Source organism: Oryzias melastigma, linkage group LG12 (genome assembly GCF_002922805.2).
Source record: "Oryzias melastigma strain HK-1 linkage group LG12, ASM292280v2, whole genome shotgun sequence".
Classification (NCBI taxonomy): Eukaryota; Metazoa; Chordata; class Actinopteri; order Beloniformes; family Adrianichthyidae; genus Oryzias; species Oryzias melastigma.
The window spans coordinates 4,762,449-4,769,163 of record NC_050523.1 but is presented as its reverse complement, the minus strand read 5'-3'; positions in this window follow the sequence as shown (position 1 = coordinate 4,769,163).

The window sequence follows — 6,715 nt, the reverse complement described above, 5'->3', positions numbered from 1 at the left end:
TGGCAGTCCAGGAAAAAGGAGACAACAGCAAGATGATTGACTGGAAGGGTCTCCAAAGTCCTCAAAATCACCTGATGATCAGGAGATTTCAAACTGCCACCCTCCTGCACCCATCTTGCCGTCTCACTGGTGGCCAGCGGCGCTTGTTAGGGATGACCACAGTGTGGTGACATTTGCATACCGTCCAATCAGAGCTGCTGTCACCCCATGGACGGCCAGCTGTCGCCCGATTTTGGAATGTCGTCACCCTGACCGATTCAAGAAATTCAGGCGGGGCCATGAAATCTTGAAAATTATGCCTCCTCATGGGGCGCCGTGTCAGTCATATTTCTGACAGTAGCATAAATGTCATTTCATTTTATTTTACTTTTTGCGATGTTTTAAAGACGCTAGTTTTGTCAATAATGATTCAAATATTGTATTAACGATCAGGTTGCATGCTGCCTCCTCATAGCTCCACCCCTGAATCAATTAGTTTCTCTGGTACCCGGATTTCCTCCATATTCAGGTTACTCTCTAAAGATCCAGAACCAGCTGAAATAATCATTTCTTACAGTTGAACCCCGTTTCCAACCAAGAATCAGCTGCTCTGTGCAGGATTGATGCTAAAAGACGCAGCATTTGAATTCTCTCTGTGTGGAAATCCACTCCTTACGTTAGCCTTTACCAGCCCCTTAACATGGATGAAGGACTTTTGTATTTACACATTCTGAAGTCGTCTAGTAATGAAATTTTACTGTTCAGGGTCATTTCTACACAAGGGCTTTCATGCATGCGTTTTACTATAGTGGCACTATATGTTCTGTATGTTGAAGCGTGGAGAAAATGACAGGGGTTTTCAAATGTTGCTGTTTGAGTTGCTCCATGCTGATTTGCCTTCAAGCTTCTTTTTTTTTTCTCTTCAGCCTTGAAGCCTTCACTTCAGTTAGACCTAGCGTTGCTGTCATTTTCTTTCTCATGGTGCTGAAAAGAAAGCCTTGGAGATAACTGCCCATCCCAAATGCTCCATTCAATGCCTCACTGCCTAACTTAAGGGCATTGGCAGATATGCTAGTTTCAAAACTATACGCTGTTCACCTTGATCTCCACTCACTGTGCTCTCCCCTTTCCCTTTTATTGCTTTCAGTTTGTACCGCTGGTTCGCCGTATTATTTTCTCCAAAGCACATTTATTTCATAAATACCCCATTCATTCATCCTCCTCTTGTTGTCCACTCTTCTCTTGTAATTCATTTCCGTGTAATTTTGTTTTGGTGGATTGTTGCTATGACGAATGCTTTGGTTCTGGTATCATTTCTCAACTCACCTGACCAAAGGAGCAAACGCGAGAAATAATGGAGGAGAGAAAAAGTGCAGGCAGAGGAGAAGACGGATAGGAAGGTTACAGTGCAGAATCCTTAAGCAGCTCATGTTATCAGTAAGTGCCACAGAGGTTTGTCAGTAACAGCCAGCACCTGTCACTGCTCGCCCTGATGAATTAATTTCAAGAGTAATCAAATACATAATTAATGGATGTGAACTTAAGTAAGGCTCAGTGCTTGTGGATGTGCTCCGAGTTTTTGATCTGCACTGCAGTTTTCTTAAATGTGGTCGAATCTGAGCTGTCAAAACTAATAATTATTCCACTCAGACGTGATGCAAAATAAAGATACTAAAACCTGTCTGCACACGGCAACACAGTGTCACAACATCATTTTAATGGTACAATAATGTGGCTGAGGGAAGTCATTTAACTTCTCTAGAAAATGAGTTTCTACAATTTATGGACATTTTAAGTAAAAAAGATTTGAAAAATGTAAAATAATGTTCAGATTAATGTGGGTACGCTCATTTTGTTGTATAGATATCATCATCTGAATCATTACTTAGGGAGCAATCCGATTTGATTCACAAATATAAACAAGTAAAAGATTAAAACCTTAATTCTTTGATCTTTTAATCTATCTTCAAAGCATTCCTAGTGGTCTCTTAATTATAATTATGCAGTTTTAGACAAAACCAACTCATTGTCTGAGACATAGTTTCTGCAGAGCAACAGAAATTTGACCATTGGAACAGAGTAAACACTTTTTATTTCACGTCATCTCTTTGTTTACACTCTCTAGCTTACAGCCTCACAACTCCAAGCTAACATTAGCAGTGTAACAAAAATGGTGAGCAATATTTGAGCCATCCCGCCAGTTTTAAACCAGATAACAAACATAAACAATACTTTTGCTTTGGATTATTTAACAACTAATTCTGAAAATATTCTCCATGTTTCTTTTATCCGGTAGCTGACTACAGTTCCAGTTGCAACTAGAAAAAACGAAAAGTAAATAGTGGTTCCATGTTTTACAAAATGACTTGTTTCATCTTTAGTGGAAATACCAAAAAATTCACCATCTTTAGACAAACATTTTACAGACGGTTTCTGGTACGGTTTCTTTGTCATGCTAGCAGTGACATCACATAATCGATCACACGATTTCTATAATTTAACAATAACATGTTCGTTACATTTGTAATTAAAAATGTCAATTTTTTTATCACTTTCTTTGAAAATGAGAACAAGGGCTGCCACAAACGATTAATTTAATAGTCGACTAATCACCGATTATTTTTTCCGATTAGTCGACTAATCAGGTCATGCACAAACTGGATGTAAAGCACACATCTTAACCATTATTAGCTTTAAAACTGAAAAAATCCTTAATTGCCCAAACTAGCTAGCATATAGCTGAAATATTAGCTAAGCTCCAAACTAGCCGAAAAAAATGAAAAAAAATAAATTAGCCAAAACAGATAGCATGCAGCTGAAATATTGGCTAAACTCCAAAATAGCCTAAACAAAATCCTAAATTAGCCAACATAGCTAGCATGTAGCTGAAATATGAGCTAAACTCAAAAATAGCCTAATAATCCTCAATAAATGTCAAAATAGTCCAAAAAGCTAGCAGGATGCTATTATATCTTTTAACTTTACTACACTCTGACTCCATTTAATATAAAGTAAGGACTAATCGATTATTAAATTAGTCGTTGACTAATTTAATAGTCGATTAGTCGTCGATTAGTCGACTAATCGTGGCAGCCCTAATGAGAACCTTCACCGACACTTTACTTCAAAGATTTTTTTACTTCTGGTAACTGAAGGACATACATTTCTTTTAATCTTAAAATCCAACAATATTCTGCATTTTAATATTGTCTGAAGTGAATATTTTTTACTTAACTGTATTTATAAAGATCGCAAATCTGCAATCTTGGTCATCACAAATATTAAATTGTTTTTTCTTGGGGTTTTTTGGAACGGATCACAAATTTCTGAGTATTTGGATCCTTGTTACAACCGTATTGTGAGATCAGATATTGTTTAAAAAAAAAAAAAAAAAAATCGTTTTGTTAAAATCAGATTTGTATTTTTAAATAAGAAGTTGGAAAAAAAACTGAACTTAGTCCCACCCATGAATGGCTTTTTCACTCCAGGTTTCATTTTTGCCGTGTAGAATCCTACAAGGTAGGTCAGATTATCAGTAGATTTATTTGGATCCCATTGTTTGCTTCAAAATCCCCTCAAAATTTGTTGAATATTTATTTAAAGTCGTCTGTCTTTAAGTTAAAATATATTCAAGCTGTAATTGGCATGTAAAGGACCTCCTGAAGTCAACATGCAGGTTGCGTCTTTGTCTGCTAAATAATTACATCTCTCATGCACGTCCCTGTTCATTACTGAACATGTAATGGATTCATTGTTGTTCTATTCTCGGCACATACGTTTGGTAATCATTGTGACATAGGTGTTCAGCTTTTTAACCAGACTACAAAGCAACACAATATCTAAAATATGTTTACACAGGTAAAGATGTCTGAGTTTATGTATTTTAACTAGTTTATGTGGTTTTTATGTGACATATATTTGCTAAATTCACAACAGCTAACAAAACAATTTATCAAGACAGGGAAGGACTATATCTGGCTGTATTTTTGCAGCCCTCTGCGCTCTCAAAGGCCGTGTGCTGCTTTTGTAAGTGTCAGAAGTGCAGGCTGGGATTTGAGAGTCCCTCTCGGCGTATGAAACCTCAATAATGCATCTCAGAAGTCATGTGTGACAGTATCTTGTAAAGCCAACAAAGCTCCATCATTCATGAAAAGAAACAGAGCTGAAATCCGTTAGCTTTTGAAGATGGCGTTTGAAATGTTCTGGAGAAAATCTCAGTGTACCAGGAAAATGCAGTAACTGCATTTATAAATATATCTGGAAATAAGATTGGAGGCAACTTGACAAATTTGTAATTAATGAGCAAGTGTGAACATTTGAGAGCAAACCTTAAGATGACAAATGAAAGCTGCAGAGAAAAGGTCATATTTGTGGGGTTAGACTAATTTGCAAATACGATTCTATTTAACTGGATCCTCTTTATTTTCCTCTTTTGTGCAGCCGCTGTGCTCTATAAAGGAGTTAGGGTGGCGGAAGCTGGGTTAGAGGAGAGCCACTAAATGGACAGCTGTAGTCCATTGGGTTCCCAGGAGAGACAAATACGACAAACATCAGTGCTCGTCCCCTTCAGAGAGAGCACCCGTTTAAAAATCCATGAGAAAATGCGAGCTCCACGCAGAGATTAGGACGAGATGCAAACAGGGGACCATCTTGAATCGATGGAAGTCCCAAATCCATTCTCAGACTAAACTCACTGATTTAGAGACCGTTTCATGGGCTGTAAATGAGGCTGTGTCCACTGCAGAAAAACCTCATTCTAAATCAAATACATCTGTGGTCAATTTTACCACTTCAAGCATCTTTTGAGCTATTTTAAAAACATTCCCAGTGTTCTTTTAATCATCTGGGGCCTATTAGAGAGTTTTTTGCTCCTGTAAATATTTTCTCTATTATATTGTCTTTAAAATAGATGTTTTTTTTAGTGCAACCCAGCTTATTTTACATATATTTATATTGTGTTTTATCAATATTTCCCAAAAAATGTCGAAAAAAGGCAATTATGAGTACTAAATTATATATTTTTTTAACCGCAATAATCACACAATTTAAGACCTGACCGTTTTTATGCCTTATTAAAGTTTTTTTCCACTTTGTGTTTGCTTTGTTTTTGAAATTTTATTTTTATTTTGTTTATACATACTTTTTACTTTTTTTTTCATAAGGCATGTAAAGCCAAAATAAAAATAAAAAGTAAAAAAAACAAAGCAAATGCAAAGTAAAAAATAAATATATAAAAATCCACTAAACAATGTTTCATGTATTTATTCCAAAGGGCTTAATGAGTCACAACTGCTGTTTGTTTTTAAACAAAAAATATCAAAGCCAAACACCTTTTTATAACTTTCCTATTAAGTTTTGAATTAAAAAATATGCTAATGAGGGGGTTAGAGTAATTTCTACCACGTTAGATTTTATTGCCAATTCTCAAACTAATTCAAAACTGAATCTAAAGAAAAATTGTTCTTGGTTTTTTTTACATTTTCTTGAAGCATTTTTCTAAAAAATGGAGGAAATATATGACATAACTTAAGATTTAACCTACGTTTCTGATTTTTTCTTTATTCAAATCGTGTTGGATCAGATGAAAACCGAATGCTTGAAAAAGCTAATGTTTATGACGCATCTATAACCATGGCCAAAGTCTCCCTCCTCCACTCCAACTCTGAAACATCCATTAGCTGACAAATAGATCCATAAACGTCTTCAATTTCCTCATCTGAGCTGGAATTTGGATCCAAATTGTATGGCTGGATGGCTCTGATATTTCTTCTTTTTTTTGTTACGCTAATGATAGCTTTACTTGTGAGGTGCTGTTTAGCTAGTGGGAGAGATTAAAGAGATTAGTGGAGCTAATAGTCCCTCCCACAAACAGATGAACATTTCTGATGAAATACTGCTGCCCTGCAGAAAATATGTCTTAAAAAATACAACACAGACTTTTAGATTTTTCTTTTTCAAACTCTTTTTTTTGTCAGCTCCTGATTCACATTGATTTGGATAGAGAAATACCCAGAATGCAATTTACTTTTTCTTTCATATGCACAAGAAGATGTTAAAGACACATTTTTCATTGAAATGGGGTCTTTAAGGATGTTCTCAAACTAGAATTAGATGGCAGAGTAAAAAAAAAAAAATTCTTAAAGAAAAATTTTAAAAAGTTTTTCAGTTTTTTCTTTTTTTTGTATTTCTTTGGATTTGCATTATGAATTCTTTTTTGGTTTACTTTAGCTTTTTAGTTATTCTGTGTGCATCTTCACACTGAGCTCCACCAGAGCAACCATGACCTTTGGTTTTGGGCAGACCAGAATTTCTTTGTTTGGTCCAAACTAAAGTTCAGTTTTTCATCTGCATGAAAAAAACACTCTCAGAGCGCATCCATATCAGATCTTCCTTCAACCGCCTGGCAGCAGACAAAGTCTTCCAGTCCAGTTTATTTTAATATTTCTAATTTTAAAATTGTACAAAAAGAATTGTCTATTGCAATATAAGAACATGGAAATGTTGTAACCACATCAGAGGGTTGTTCCAGGGCAGGAAGCATGACGGTGAACTTTGAGAAGTTATCTCTGAAACTTTGCTTGTGTTTATACAACCTTGTGTTTATTATTGCATGTAAGCATTATCTTTGTGCTTTAAATTTTGTCTTTTAGCATTTCCTCTCTGTGCAGAGCTGTGAATCTCCAGTCTGTTCCTCAGAGACAGCTTTAGCGAGGACATTTTACTGATTTAAGCAAGA